This window comes from Macrobrachium rosenbergii, chromosome 24 (genome assembly GCF_040412425.1).
Source record: "Macrobrachium rosenbergii isolate ZJJX-2024 chromosome 24, ASM4041242v1, whole genome shotgun sequence".
Classification (NCBI taxonomy): domain Eukaryota; kingdom Metazoa; phylum Arthropoda; class Malacostraca; order Decapoda; family Palaemonidae; genus Macrobrachium; species Macrobrachium rosenbergii.
The window spans coordinates 13,056,198-13,072,438 of NC_089764.1; the positions used below are offsets into that span (position 1 = coordinate 13,056,198).

The 16,241-nt window shown below is 36.4% G+C and overlaps 1 long non-coding RNA gene across 1 annotated transcript; it reads left to right on the forward strand.

The window, feature by feature from the left end:
* Positions 1 to 904: 904 nt before the first annotated feature.
* On the forward strand, positions 905 to 15,759 carry LOC136851872 (uncharacterized). The gene is made up of 4 exons (XR_010856982.1): positions 905 to 1,008; positions 5,108 to 5,279; positions 6,158 to 6,320; positions 14,891 to 15,759. It is a non-coding gene; the product is annotated as an uncharacterized lncRNA (long non-coding RNA).
* Positions 15,760 to 16,241: the final 482 nt, after the last annotated feature.

Below are 16,241 nucleotides of genomic sequence, written 5' to 3' on the forward strand. Positions count from 1 at the left end.
TTTTTCCCCCTATATTGCTAAACCGAAAATATTGTAATTACAATAAGAACTTTACAATGAGTTGAAAGTTTTCTGCAATATACTAAGTGATGGGCTAAAAACCGAGCAGTCTCACCCAGTGGTAAAAATATTTCTAATGCAAAGAAACCAATAAATATTGCAATAAACATTTACTGTTCGATATTTCGTTTAGTCACGTTTCCTTTTTGTTAATCACCTCACATTGAGCAGAATTCTTTCAAAATTTGCGTTTTGCTATTAAACTATAGCTTAACTGACAAAAACGTTTTATTAATTTCAAGTATATTTAATATACTTTGATATACAACAGATTTTGCTGGGTGTTAAGACTAATAATTTTTTTTAAAGGTTGCTGTCTGATGAAAGTTGCCTGATACTATTTGGAAACCATTTAGTTAATAAGTAAACTTGCATGATTTCTCCTGTGCATTACAATAATAAACCATTACGTAGTTTATTGTTAACTGGACACTATCTTTTCGAACACGTCGAACGTTGCCAGTTGCTACTTCATTTTATGAGTATTTTTTTAATTCTCACACCTGCCAGTAGGTGTCCTCGGAGTTTTTCTATTCTGAAGCATCTACACCAATTAGGAAAAAAGTAAAATTTACGTTCAAATAACAATTTTCAAGCTGAGTTCATAAATATATCACGTTTATTTTAAATCTCGCCCCTTTCTCACAACATTCTACTGAATTTTACGATTTGCAATTAAGATTTCTTAATAGGTCTAAATATCATGTTGATATCGAGTGCAGAGTTATGACTAACATGATTTGAAAGATTCATATTTCAATATAGTTATTAACATCACGACTATATACCTAATGGGAAAGTATGAATGCGAATTATTCTGAAATACTGACAAATCAACGGTAATAGTTCCAGATCTGGAGGAAAAAAAAATTACTGGAACCCTGTTGAAGGGCAGAGCCGTGAGCTGCGGAGCAACCGGTCTAACACCGACTTCATCTCTCAGAACAGGTAAAGGTTTTTTTTTTTTCCAGTGAGACGTTGTTTGGCATTTTAATAACAAAAATTGAAGAATTTGTGTGTTATAATAGTATGGATTTCAGTTTTAACGTGGAGTGTGGGTATAATTCTTCGAATGTCTTTGCATACGTGTGTGTAGGCCTATGATAAATGAGTTTGTGGGTTCCAAAAGGTGCCTTGGGTGGTATGGGACCAGATAATTTTATACTCTTAGTATATTATGGTTTGAGAGTAGTGTCTACGTCTGATGTCAACTTATTCTGAAAAAAAAATCATATTACAGCTTAAAGGAAATTTTAGCAGATTCTGAGCTAGGTTACCACTGGAATCGAATAGGTTCAACAAGTTTCATGTAACTTCCAAATATTACCTTTTGGGAAATATTAAGGGAAGTCAAGAAGGTATCAAGGAAAACAGAAACCAAATCAAGATATAGTAATATACATTTGTACTACGGGTTGAAATACCTGAAAACTGATTAGTAATTACGTTTAATTTCTCATGAAGTACAAGAATATTTTTTCACGCTGTTTATCTTGTGAGCGTTTTTTTACCCTTAATTGCGGTGTAAACCACTCGTTTCTGTATTTCCCCAACCCTGGCCGCCAGATGATCTTAGTGTCATAGAAATTTAGCTCCACGAAAATGAGGATACCAAAATTTACCTAGGTCTCTTTGACTGTCCATCAGTGGGTAATATATTTTAATAATTTATAAGATTATATTAAAAATGTTGGTGTTACATTGTATCTGTGGACTTGGAAATGCGTCCAAAATCCCAAAAAAGTATATGCATTCAGGTAAGAAAGCACTATTTGCAGATGAACAAGTTTTAAGAATATTATCCTAGGCTTTTGTCAGTAGTAATTTTAAGCATTAAGGTTTTTTGTGTCTTCTTGCCGAATTTGATGTTTTTTTTTTTTTCGCTGGAGATGTTTGGTTATTACGTCCTTTTATGTGTAACCACAATGGGGGACTGCAGTTTGAAAAAAGACCACCAAAGTCCTAGACCTTAATTTCAGGATAGGCTGGAGGGTGGGTGTCGGGGCAGGAGCAGTGACCATTTAGGTAGGACTTGGTTAAGTTAGGTTATAGGTTAGGTAAGGATACATTCTCATATTTTAATCAAGTTGTAGAGCAACACATTAGGTTAGGTTGGGGGCAGTAGGGAAGTCGGCAGTATATGTAGAAAAAGCTTTTATCTACATATACTGGGATTGACAGAATGCAGAATCATGATCCATTATCTGGGCTAATTGAATTGTGATGGGTTACATTCAGTATTTTATTTCAACTTTGTTAATTCGTTTACTTTTACACTATAGCATTATAACATTACTATATACAACAGTTCTCATCATTATTGGTAAGTTCTGACTGGGTTTCTGTAAATTTGCTCTAAGATTCATTCTCAATGCATGTTACAAGATAGATATAAGAAATTTCACTGCCCAGATGGAGATCAAAATAGTCACGCCTCCTGCCAGCATAACGTTGTTTTATGGTCTGCTGAGGACCAATGAGATGACTACCAATAAACAGTGATGAGTTGATAAGGGTAGTGATTAGGCTAGGATGAGGTACCACATCCTGTTTCCCAGGTCCCTCAAGGAAATCTTAGAGCCTTCTTACGAGGGTTTGTTGGAGATCTTGCAGATAGTTCAATACATTTTGAAATGAGGTAAATTACAGAACTTTCATTGTAGACTTACACTGACATACAGTCAATACATTTTGAAATGAGGTCAATTACAGAATTTCCAGGTTCTACAGGTTAAATGTGACTCAAAATCAAGTAAACACCCCTCAACCTAATGCACCGATGTTTACTGATAGAGGGGGTGGTGGCTTGAATGTTTAGATGCTAATCAAATGTTGACTTCAAGTGGCAATTCCAGTTCCTCAGTTTCAATTCTTGTAAAGCAAGTAAAATAACATACATCAATTGCCAATTATCACTTTTAGATAGCGTGATACCATCAAGTGGCTCCTTCTCAGTTTCATGTTCATGGCACTCAGCTCCTTTTTGCTAAATCATTTTATCAAAGGACGCCATTCTTCTCGTCATAGTAACTGGATCATCAAACATTTCTTACCTAGCAGTAGTAACTGCTGTTTTTAACACCCTTTCTTATATCTGTAGTAATATATCTAACCATTGTTGTCATTGGGATCTTGACCTGTAGTTCCTGAGGTGATCAAGGCCTTTGTAAGGTTTGCTGGCATTTAGTTTAACATGGGTCAGAACTACTTAGACAATTCACTACTAAACAAAGCTAGAAGACCAGAGTAAACAGGGTCATTAATCTTGATGTGGAAGGTGGAAGGTTGCTGGTCTCAGGGAAACGATACAACAAGCATCCGGTAACTGAGCTATAAGGCAAAGCTCGTGCACAGTGATTGGCATATCTGTTATTGTGTGTGCTAACCATGAATATTTAAGTTAATTTGAACCGGTTTAACACGAATGAAAGTATTAGTTTCTAAACATATTATGAGAAGGCTAGTGTATTAAACGATTGAATGCTTGACTATGATGGTGAGGGAGGGTCTATTCCAGCTCTAGTAAATGTATCTGAATTTGAGTGTGATCAGTAATGGACACTCTTCACGGTCAGGTGGATAATGGTATTTTTTCTGATAATCCGGTTGCAGAGTCGAATCCTGCCGGTGCTTAGGCTCTGTAGTCACAAGGATATCCAAACTGTATGAAGAAATCGAGACATTAAGAGGGCATTGTGGTTATTTCAGTGACAAGGTTATAACTGTTTAAGCCTGTATACTTGCATTGGCTGCAATACAAAAATACAATTAATTAGACTTTTCGTTTTCTTTGCTTTAAAAAACAACATTGTGATCAAAGTCCCATAAAAATCATGCCCAGATCCATCATGGTCAAACTGTGGACAGTATGACCCGCAGATGATCAGGTATAGCTGAAACATCACATTGTTAAGCAATATTAGAATCTGTTGACACAACTATTTCAGACAATTTTCAAATTATAAAACTCTGCTAGCAGTGAAGTTTTACCCATTATTAATATATATTAATGGCTACTTGCCTTCAAGCAACCCAGAGGGTGCCTCGGTTGCTTTCAATCAAGACAGTAAATAAAATGTATTTTTTTGTGTAAGAACCTGTGAAGAACATTAGTGTGAAATTTGCCAAGAATGTGTCCGACAAATTGCAGTTGACAAAGTAATTTATTGAAAAAAAGTAATTTATTTAAAAAAAATGCTTGACAAGCAATTTACGAAAAACATTTTTTCCAAGAGTGCTCGCCCTTCCAAATGCGGTTGAATACAGCAGTGGTAAATGAGCATCGGTTCAAAGACAAAAAAATCGTTCCCGAATAGCATTCATTTTTAACTGGTCGGATGGACGCAGCTTATGTTAACAAATAGCAAATGTGAATTTAGATCTAGGATTAGTGGTTTCACTAATCCTAGACTAAATACATCTGCTGCCATTCGTTAACATAAGTTACATCATCCTAGACTAAATACATCTGCTGCCATTCGTTAACATAAGCTACATCCATCCGACCAGTTAAAAATGAATGATATTCGGGAACGATTTTTTTCAGTCTTTGAACCGATGCTAATTTACCGCTGCTGTATTCAACTGCATTTGGAAGGGCGGACACGCTTGGAAAAATGTTTTTCGTAAAATGCTTGTTAAGCATTTTTTTTAATTGAACCTTTACGCGGTCACCACTTTTAGAGCCTTATTAGTATTCGGTTTTTTCCAATATCTATTTTCGTAAACATTATTTTTTTACTTTAGTATTTATTCTCACCAATATAAGCCTTCCAGAGTTGTAATTTTTTTCGAGCATTGTTTTCTCTTGAGCTCTCTGTTATTAGCAATCTTTTGTCTTTAGCATGGTAAATTAAAATGTTTATAAACTTCAGGTGCTAGTCCAACGTAGTTTGGAGGAAAGTAAACAACTGTACTGTGCATTATAACATATTCCGGAAATATTCTTCTGTGTATGAATCAAATCACTTACGTGAAGAAATTAAAAATGTGTTGCACAGAGGTTTATAAAACTTTCAGATTAAAATGGTATAGTTTTTCTTTTCAGATGTGTATAACTGCCTGCATGTACAAAATCAACTGGCCAAAGGCGGCAGCAGAAAGACTCATGTGGAAAGCACAATTTGCATTTGGCTCATGGGAGGAAATTGTCAAATGACCAACCTGGATGAGACAGGATGAACTGAGGCAAGCTTTAATTAAACACTGCGGATGTATGGGTATGTAGCTGAAACGTCATATTTTGGGGGTAATTTTAGAATCTATCGACGAAAATATGTACTCAAATTAGGAAACTGTGCCAGCAGGGCAGCTTTACCCATTATTAATACTATATAATGGCCACGTACCTTCAAGTGACCTTAAATGTCTTCCAGTTGTTTCCAATCAAGATACTAAATGATGTTTTAGTTTTTTTGCGCGGGATCCCTTGAAGAATGATATTGGTGTAAAATTCGCCAAGAATGTGTTTCACAAATTACGGTTTGACAAAATGTTTATTGAAAGTTCAACACCTAAACTAAGTACATCTGCTGCCGTGGTCTTGATCGATGATCAAAATTTAGCATAAGCTACCATCTGATTAAAAATGAACGATGTTCGGGAACGATCTTTTCATTCTTTGAACCAATGCTAATTGCCAGTGCTATATTCTACTGCATTTGGAGGGGCAGGCACCTGAGGAAAAATATTTTTCGTCAAATGCATCTGATAAACACTTATTCCACTTGAACCGTTACGCGGTAACCACTTCCAGAGTCTTGTTAGTCTACTCTTTTCTCCAAAATCTATTTCCTTGGAAAACTTTTTTGGACTTGAGTATTTTTCCACCTATATAAGCCTTCCAAAGTTTTAATTTTGTCTTGATCTGTGCTTTCATTTTAGCATTTTCATTATCATTCTTTTGTTCAAGAGGACCAGGTTAAGTTTCCTGCATAATAATAGGAAAGTAAACAACTGCGCTGTGCGTTATAGCATGATATTCCCGAAACATTCTCTATATGAATCAAATCACTTATAATATTTTGAATTTGGGGATTAGTGGCTTAGCGGTTTTTATACAACTTAAAGTTGAAAATGACCCAACTTTCCATTTCAGATGTGCATAACTGCCTGCACTTGGAAAATCCAGTGGCCAAAGGTGACAGGGGAAAGACTTTCAAGTGGAAACCCCAATTTTTATTTGACTGATTGGAGGAAATTTTAAACTACAGGAACTTAGATGATAGAGGATGGACTGAAGCAAGCTTACATCAAACACTGCAAGTAGAACAAAGGCTATGTGGTTCAAGAGATGACCCCTTTAATTCCAATCTTTCCTTAGAAAGGTTTTGATATCTTATCCTAGGTAAAAAAAAAAAAAAAAAAAAAATATACCGAAAACGATGGTTGAGGGCTTGAAGGCCTAAACCATTGCGTTTTATCAGATTTCTGCAATTTGTGCAATTTTTATGCATTTTTTGCGATTTTCCGTTTCTATTTTCCATTTATGCCATAATCATTATGTTGATACTAAAATCATATTTTAAATGAAAAAAGTGTGAGAAATTAAAATATTTCATTTAAAAAGTTATAAGGTGAATATTTTGCAAGCAATAGGTATTTCCTATGTGTCAGATAACTAAAAATGATATAAATATTAGTACTTTTTTCACTCAAAAGTGTTTCATATAACACTATTAATTACTCTATCAAAACAAAAACTTCACTACACAATTAGATAGTTATCAGTTAATTATCACTACACAATTGATAGCTATCTTTTCATTCATTTGATGGTCTTTGATCAAAACTTTCATGGTCTTCATTCATCTGATTCTGAATCATCAGAATCAGAGGAATCAGCATGAATGTCGGTGAATTCATTCTCAAATTCATCAGTTTGCCTCTCTTCAATATGCTTGCTAAGATCTGTGGGCTGCTGATCACCCGTAAACCACACTAGTTTATACACGCCTTCTTTCTCTTCCCATCCTTGTTCAGTTGATCTTTCTCTGAAGATGTAGTTTGTCCTCTTGATTTTCTGCGTAAGGCAGTCGTGGCATGGGGGTGACATTTGGCATCCAGCCCAGTAATGTTGGATAGTAGCGGTTCATTTTTCTTTGGCTTATACTACTACTCAAAAATTTCTTTTCTTGCTTCATTCACTGATGTGGCTTTTGGCATTCCATAAAGAGTACTAACAAACTGTTCTGTGTTTTTGCTGCTGCCAGGGTCTGGTGTTATTTCTTCTCCCAGCATGGAAAGACCTTTGAGAAAGTCATCATTTTCTCTTGCAATCTGCAGTGATCTTACTTTGGCCTTTCTAGCAAAGCTGGATTCATAATCACACCCTGTTAAAGCATGTAGGCCTGACAGGGTTTTGCATACTTAATACCTAGATGGTTTGGTAGGTTATTAATGTCTATGTATCGCCTTGTGTTATCTGATGACCAGCCAGTTTCCATCCTTATTCTCAGGTCTACCTGTGAAATGAAGAACAACAACAGAATCAGTATATCAGTATCACTTGCCCTCACCACAACATTACTACCACTTTCGATCTGGCAGAGATGGTAAAAGATTCTTGTATCTGCTTCTATGTGGCCACAGCAATACACGGGGACTGAACTATTCACCGTTCCTCCCTCGCTTCTGAACTATGCACCGTTCCTTCCATACTTCTTTAGCTCTGTGCTACTTTTGCATGGGTTGCTATTACCTTCTTGCCTTGTATCACTTCAGCATATTTGTTATCTTTCCACTCTTGAATCAGAAATTTTATTAGGGCTTGGATTTCCGGCTGGTTTAAAGTCTTTAAGTCGAGTTTGTGCACTTCCAATGATAACAACTCTGTCACCCTCAATTTCACCTCTAGCTCCTGTTCAACGTCTTTGATGCTCCTTTTATATGTATCAAAAACTGCATGAACCTCACTGGCATCTGTCTTGCACACCATGATCAAAAGCTTCCTCGCCAGCCACCCTATGAATCTGGAATGCTTGAATGTAAAGCTTGGATAATTGCCATCTTGTCATACCTGTATATGATGACATCAATTTCATCTGGTACACCATGTGACACCAAATCATTCAGATGATTGGCTAAGGCTGACCTGGATGTCTTATTCATTGAGCCATCGATACCTGCTAGAGACAGTGGTAAAGGTGACAGAGGGTATTCAAAAACCCTTGCTAAATCAATTTCCTGTGTGCAGGCTAGATATACAGTACAAGTCGACCTAGCAAATCAGTGGTTGTTTTCAGTACAGCTAGTTTGACATCTTTTCCCCTAACTTTTCTTACAACTTCTGCACTTGCTAGATTCTTCACTCTCCTTCTCTTTATGGGTTTCTTGAATCTGTCAGGGTCTTCAATGCAGCCCTCAATAAACTTGTTTTCATGCCTCACCAGTTTGTATAAACTTCAAGAGATCCTCTTTAACGCCTTCCTGTCGACAGGATATACAAATTACCATCCTCATGCAGGTCATCACTGAAGGGGTTAATGGTTTCATCTATGTTCGCTGATAAATTTGCGAGATCCTGATTATTTCTTTTAATCCAAAAATTTTCAGCTCGTGTAAAAGATCATCTTTGTTGCTCATGTTTGCCTTCTCCACTAAAGCCTGAACACTAACACCTCTTGCAGCTCTAGCTAAGGCCCATCATCTAGTTGCTGGGAGACTGTATATGAAATCCTGCCTGTAGGTCGAGAGGCTGCATCTGCATTTACAGTGCATTCTACAGCCATATCCATGGTAGTCTTGCAAAACTATTTGAAGACAATTGCACAGAAAAGTTTTCTTTAATGTCTTTCAGACTCCTTCAATGTTTACCAAAGAGTTATATACTTGAATAATTTGGCTTTCCAAAAAAAAAGATGTCTGTCATTTTCCAAGCACATGGTGAAAAGGTCCACATCATTACTACAAAGCTGAACTGTGCCCAGTACTTGGCAGTAGATCCATGGATCCCTTCTAATGTTTCATGAATCTGAAATAATGAGACATCAGCTTCATAAACTCTGGCTTTGCCTCTAGCTTTATGTAGGGATTTTTAAAAAGGACCGTTATTGCAGTAATTATTCCTATATGCATATCTTGGTTTCCCTGTTGAGAATGGAAAAGTTCCTGGTGCTTCATCCTAAGTGCAGTTGATAGAAGAACATGTAGGCGTTTGCCTCGATTATAATGTCGTCCCAACAGAAAGAGGCTGCATCTGCATTTACAGTGCATTCTGAACTATGCACCGTTCATACATAACTCTGTGCTACAGGTTGTCTTGCAAAACTATTTGAAGACAATTGCACAGAAATCTTTTCTTTCAGAAAGATTAGGACTGGTCTTTCAGACCAGGATGCTTTTTAAAGTCTTCAATGTTTAGCAATTTGAAATAGCAAATCTTTGAGTTATATGTATCAAAACTTGAATAATTTGGCTTTCAAAAGCTTCACCAACAAAAAATGCTTGATGTCTGTCATTTTCCAAGCACATTTCATCTGGTGAAAAGGTCCACATCATTACTGATTGGCTAAGGCTCACATAGCTCTGCTAAACAGTAAGTAGATATCCACAAACCCTTGCTAAATCGATGCTATATACTGTACAAGCGACCTAGTAAATCTAGTTTGGTTTTCAGTACAGCTAGTATAACTTTTCTTGATCCATGGATCCTTCTAATGTTTCATCAAAGAATCTGAAATAATGAGACATCAGCTTCCTAAACTCTGGCTTTGCCTCTGAGCTTTGTGTATTCACTTTAAATTGAGGTCCTGATTTTTAAAAAAATTTTGGTCTGTAAAAGATTATTTTGCAGTAATTATTCCTATATGCATATCTTGGTTTCCTTGTTGAGAAAAAAACTATTCCTGAAAGTGGTCTTCATCAATGTTTAGCTTTGAAATGCAGTTGCTAGAAGAACATGTTCAGGCTCTGTTAAACAGTTGCTATCTGCTATATATTGTGCCCAGTATTATAGTGTTGTTTCATCAACAGAAAGACATCAGCTTCTAAACTGGCTTTGGTCAGCAGCAATACATGGGGACTGAACTATTCATCTTGTTCCTCCTCACTTCTGAACTATGCACCATTCCTTCCATACTTCTTTAGCTCTGTGCTACTTTTGCATGGGTTGCTTCCATTACCTTAGCTCTGTGCTACTTTTGGGTTGCCTTGCCTTATATCACTTCAGCATATTTGTCAACTTTCCACTCTTGAATCAGAAATTTGATTAGGACTGTTCTGGAGGCCTTGGATTTAAGGCTGGTTTAAAGTCACCTGTCACCTTCAATTTCACCTTTAAGCTCCTGTTCAACGTCTTTGATGCTCTTTTTATATGTATCAAAAACTGCATGAAGCTCACTGGCATCTGTCTTGCACACCATGATCAAAAGCTTCCTTGCCAGGCCACCATAAGAATCTGGAATGCTTGAATGTAAAGCTTGGATAATTGCCATCTTGTCATACCTGTATATGATGACATCAATTTCATCTGGTACACCATGTGACACCAAATCATTCAGATGATTGGCTAAGGCTTACTTAGATGTCTTATTCATTGAGCCATCGATACCTGCTAGAGACAGTGGTAAAGGTGTCAGAAAGTATTCAAAAACCCTTGCTAAATCGATTTCCTGTGTGCAGGCTAGATATACATTACAAGTCGACCTAACAAATCAGTGGTTGTTTTCAGTACAACTAGTTTGGAATCTTTCCCCCTAACTTTTCTTGCAACTTCTGCACTTGCTAGATTCTTCACTCTCCTTCTCTTTATGGGTTTCTTGAATCTGTCAGAGTCTTTGATGCAGCCTCAATAAACTTGTTTTCATGCCTCACCAGTCTGTATAAACTTCAAGAGATCCTCTTTAACGCCTTCCTGTCGACAGGACATACAAATTACCATCCTCCTGCAGGTCATCATGGAAGGGGTTAATGGTTTCATCTATGTTCGCTGATAAATTTGCGAGGTCCTGATTATCTCTTTTAATCCGAAAATTTTGCAGCTCTTGTAAAAGATTATCTTTGTTGCTCATGTTTGCCTTCTCCAATAAAACCTGAACAATAACACCTCTTGCAGCTCTAGCTAAGGCCCATCATCTAGTTGCTGGGAGACTGTAAATGAACTCCTGTCCGTAAGTTGAGAGGCTGCATCTGCATTTACAGTGCATTCTACAGCCATATCCACCAGTTGTCTTGCAAAACTATTTGAAGACAATTGCACATAAAAGTTTTCTTTAGAAAGCTGGTCTTTCAGACCAAGATGCTTTTCTTCAAAGTTTAGCAATTTGACATAGCAAAGAGTTATATACTTGAATAATTGGCTTTCCACCAGCAAAAAAAGATATGTCATTTTTCCAAGCACATAAGTGAAAAGGCCCACATCATTACTTCGCATAGCTCTGCTAAACAGTCAGTAAGTAGATATCCACAAGTGCTCTATACTGTGCCCAGTACTTGGCAGTAGATCCATGGATCCCTTCTAATGTTTCATCAAAGAATCTGAAATAATGAGACATCAGCTTCATAAACTCTGGCTTTGCCTCTAGCTTTGTGTATTCACTTTCTGAGGGATTTTTTAAAAGGTCTGCTATTGCAGTAATTATTCCTATATGCATATCTTGGTTTCCCTGTTGAGAAAGATAAAGTTCCTGGTGCTTCATCCTAAGTGCAATTGCTAGAAGAACATGTAGGTGTTTGCCTCGATTATAATGTCATCCCAACAGAAAGCCAATGACTGACCCTTTGGCTAAGGCCCCACTCTCAGCAAGAGTGGAGTCAGTCCCTGTTCCATTTAGATAGTAACCTAAGACTTCCAGATAGTGGTATATGAGGTGAAAAGCACCAACCATTACAAATACACGACGAAACTCAAGCTTAAAACTGTCTTGCAATAAGAGAGCAGGCTTGGCAATGCCTAGGTCATACGTGTTAGGGATGTATTTCTCTCCACACTCATCTGTAACTTTAAGACTTTGGGTGGCAGTCTCTTTGACTACATCGGGTCTTGTTGGAAGTAAGCCTATGTTCTGTATGTATCCCACTGTTTGAGGTGGTAAGGGTCCAAGCAACATCTCTCCATTTCTCAAAGCTGTATGACTGTGATTCGTTAGTTTCAGTCATGTTAAATTCAAAGCTAGCAACTTTTAACTTTTTATGCACCGGCTCCAGGTCAGGTTCAAATACTACCAATGTTCTTTTTTGTCTGCCAGATGCATTTTTCGAAGGAATATTTGGTTCATCGTCGACATGAGATGATGATGTACAATTTTCTTGCATCAGTGTTGATGGTGATTGTTCTTGGGGGTCCTTGAGCTTTTTCAAACTTTGGTACATTTGTTAGTATATCCCTTGCGTATCATGGTGAGAACCTTCTCCAGCCAAGGTGTCAGTATTTTCATCATAATTGTCCCATGCTAGGCCGGTAGAAAGATTCTTCGCACGAACTAAACCATCTGGCAAGCACTTATCTTTTTCCATGATAGTTTGTGCTAATACTGTTTCATACCCTTCAGCAACATGGCATCTAATGCAATGACCAAAATTATTTAAAACCTCTAAAACTTTCCTGGATCCTACCATTGACTTCAATCCCATTCCTAAAAGTATGTGCTTGGAGGGTTTCACTCTACCCTTGGTAATTTTGTATATGTCATCATCTGTAGAATTTGATGTGTTATCTGTCTTCTCTCTCACTTACGCCAACATCACCATCTGCACCAGTATAGAGCACTTTGTAAAAGTGAAGCAATTCTTCAGGCGTATCCACTTTGTTTTCTACTAGGTTATCAGCAGTTAGTTTTGAGGAAAATTGTCTCATCTAGCTGCAATATCTTCTGCCTCAAGTACAAAGCAACAGCTGTTATTTGTTTTTCCATGGCATCTTTTGCAATGGATAATAAAGTAGCCTTCTTTCTTACTTTTCATCTTTGCATCAAGTTTGTCTCCAAAATGAGACACGCTTTTCCAGCAAATAATCAGGTTTTGAAGATGTATTTCTTATATGTTCCCTTCTTTGAAGTTCCAAGAATTTGTCATTCAACAGCACAAGAGGGAAAGACTTCTGTATGAATATTTCAGACTCAATAAATCTCTGCAATTCTTCATGGGCTTTTTGTCTTTTTTCAATGAGACCTTCTTGCACCCCACCATCGCTAACTTTACTGAGACTTTTCATCTTCAAAACATATCTTGTTTTGCCAGGAATCGTGATAATGCACTTCCTTTGCTAGGAAATCAATGTGACCATATTCATTTCTAAGTGTAGGACTTGGATTCCATTGGAAAGCTTTTTGATGGTCTGTTCAGCCATTTTTGTTTGACAGGTACTGACATTTTCATTTAAACCCCCTCTTTTCTTAGCATTATACACACGGGACTTGTGACAGAAAATGCATTTATGCCCCAAAGCACCAGTACGTGACACATTCAGTTTTGTTTTTGATGATCTAGTGTTAGTACTACAAACATCAGTTACAGTCTGTTTTGTATTATCAGGTCTAGTTTTAGAACTACAAGTATCAGTGTTAGAGCTAGATTTTGTTTGGTTTGTAATATCTACTGTTCTTCTGACAGCAGAAAAAACTTTGCGACACCTGGGATGATAGCCATATAAATGAAAATTATCATCACTAATGGACAAGACCTTGGTGCACACACTTACATACTTTGAAGGCCTTGTTCCCTGTGCCATGTGTTCTGCTGATCTTCTTGCCGTGGCCCATGTTTGTGCTGTAAAAGGACGTGTGGTTTCTCCTGCTACTGACCCAGGTTCAGTGTGAAGAATACATTCTAAGACTGCTTGATTATCCGGAAAAAGATATGCAGCAAATTAATGTAAACTGAGTTGGGTTAAGGTAAAGGCCACATATACAAGAGTATCAACATAATGATTATAGAATAAATGGAAAATAGAAAACGGAAAATCACAAAAAATGCATGAAAAATTACAAAAATTGCAGAAATCTGATAAAACGCAATGGTTTAGGCCTTAAAGCCCTCAACCATCGTTTTCATCATACTTTTTTACTTAGGATAAGATGTCAAAACATTTCCAAGGAAAGAGTGGCATCAAAGGGGGTCATCTCTTAGACCAGTAGGGCTTAGCATTCATCAGTTGAAAGTTAAGTTTATATTTTCACCATCAGAGTTATCTTGGAAATGTCAGTACCAGTTAGGTTGCAAAGTAGGTAAGTTCTCTTTCAAACGTAGCTCATTTAACTTATTGGGGAAAGTAATTTTGAATATAACATATCCATAACAGTCTCTCATCGTTTTTTTTTATTGCATTTCATTGTTACTAGTTCAAAAATGCTCTGAAAGGTAATATTGTCCTCTGGTCCCTGCAAAATAAGATGAGAAACTAGGTTAGTTTATTGCATTTTGTGGTAGATAAGCTATTTGGTAAATGTATATGAATTTAAATTTAGGTTTCTAAGACATTTTAATACATATTTCAAAACAGAGATGTTTATTTGAATGAGCTCAGTTATTTTACTTGAATTCAGTTTAAAAAAAACAAACGTTGACATAATTTTACCAAGAAACACTTTGGAACTCATTTACTTATGCTCCTGTGAGACTTTGACTTATTTTTAAGCCAGAGATGATGTTTAATAGGTAATTTTCAGTTCTGGATAAGTTAGATTTTCAGAAAGCACATATCCCCTGGGAACTAATATTAAATGGAATTTATGAATGTGACATTATTTTAGTAAACAAATTTTGTAGTTACTGAAATTTAAAGATTATCGAATTTTTTTATTATTTTGATAAGTGCTGATTTGGGTTCATTGTATACCGAAAAGTACTAATCTCGCATAAATTATGAAGAATAATTCTCTCATTCTTCTTTCAGAATACAGTTGGTCGCTTACTTAAATGGAATGAATAAATAACCACAAAATTTAGTGGTTCTGTACATTAAGGATTCTGTAAACTTCAAGAAAATCTTCAAGAAAATCGAGAAGAGATCCGTGGGTTCAAGAACAAGAATCAAGAGTATATCAGGATGTGGAGTGCAGGGGCTAATCCTAATTTTGAAAGTTCTTGTTTAGAAGTTTTTTTTTCAGTGAGGCTCTAAGTACCTTGACATTGTCTAATTAAGTAACATTACAAAGACTATCTTGCTGTTTATAAATTTTGCCTCAGTTCCTAAAATATTTAGTGTTTTGATGTAGTCGATTTTCTTCACATAAGAAATTTTCAAGAAAGAATTAAGTCTAAATTTACTAGATCTCTATAATTCACAATTTCATATGACTTTCAATCGTCACTTCTAACAAATATGTATTTAGAGCCTCGTTTATAAATCTCACTCTCATCAGTGTAATGGCATCTGTGGAGGCTTGTTAGCACAGAATTTCTCAATTGAGTTTATTTTTAATATAGAAGAAGGTTATATAACTTACAGCCACAACCTGGGTAGTCTTAGTTATCTGTGACAGCTCTACTTACAAGTCTGCCAGTCTCTTAATCTCTGTGATGATATCGTTTCAACTTAATGGATTTTATTTTAAGTAAATTTAAGGCTTCAGCGCCTGTAAATTATTTAAATTTAAATTATCTGAATTCTAACGTGATCATAATGAGATTTTCAGATTTTATCAATCTGAAAACTAACTAAAATTTTGGATACCAGATAGAAGTCAGTCTATGTTCAGTGAATATCAGATGTTGCTGACAAGCAAACTCTGCTGTATCTCTAGGGCAAAATTTGTTGAAATATCTCAATGAACTTACATTTAGATCGTTAAATAATGACATTGTATTTTAGAATGATACCTTGCCTTGATTTTATTTTTTTGTTTTTACATCGTCATGACTGAAACTTCTGAAAATCGGTGACACGGTTGGGATAGTTATTAGTGCTAGTCTGAGCATCAAACTGTCAGTTAGTTGAGGTACCTGAGTTTCTTTTTCGAGGTTCAATGCCACACATGATTCCAGAAGGTTTATTCCAGCTGTTATCAAATTTTGGAATGATCCTCCTGCGAATTTGATGGAATTGGTGGAATTGCTGTTCAAACTTAGTGCAAATGGCTTTTAGTTGAGCAGCCTCGCATGTGTTTTATCCCATAGTTTATTTTATTCAGCTTATTTTTCATTGTTAGTTCTTATGACATATTCTTTATTTCTGTCGTTCTTTTTTCTATGCTGGGCTGTTTATCCTATTGGGGCCCTTGGCCTTGTACAGCATTCCGCTTTTG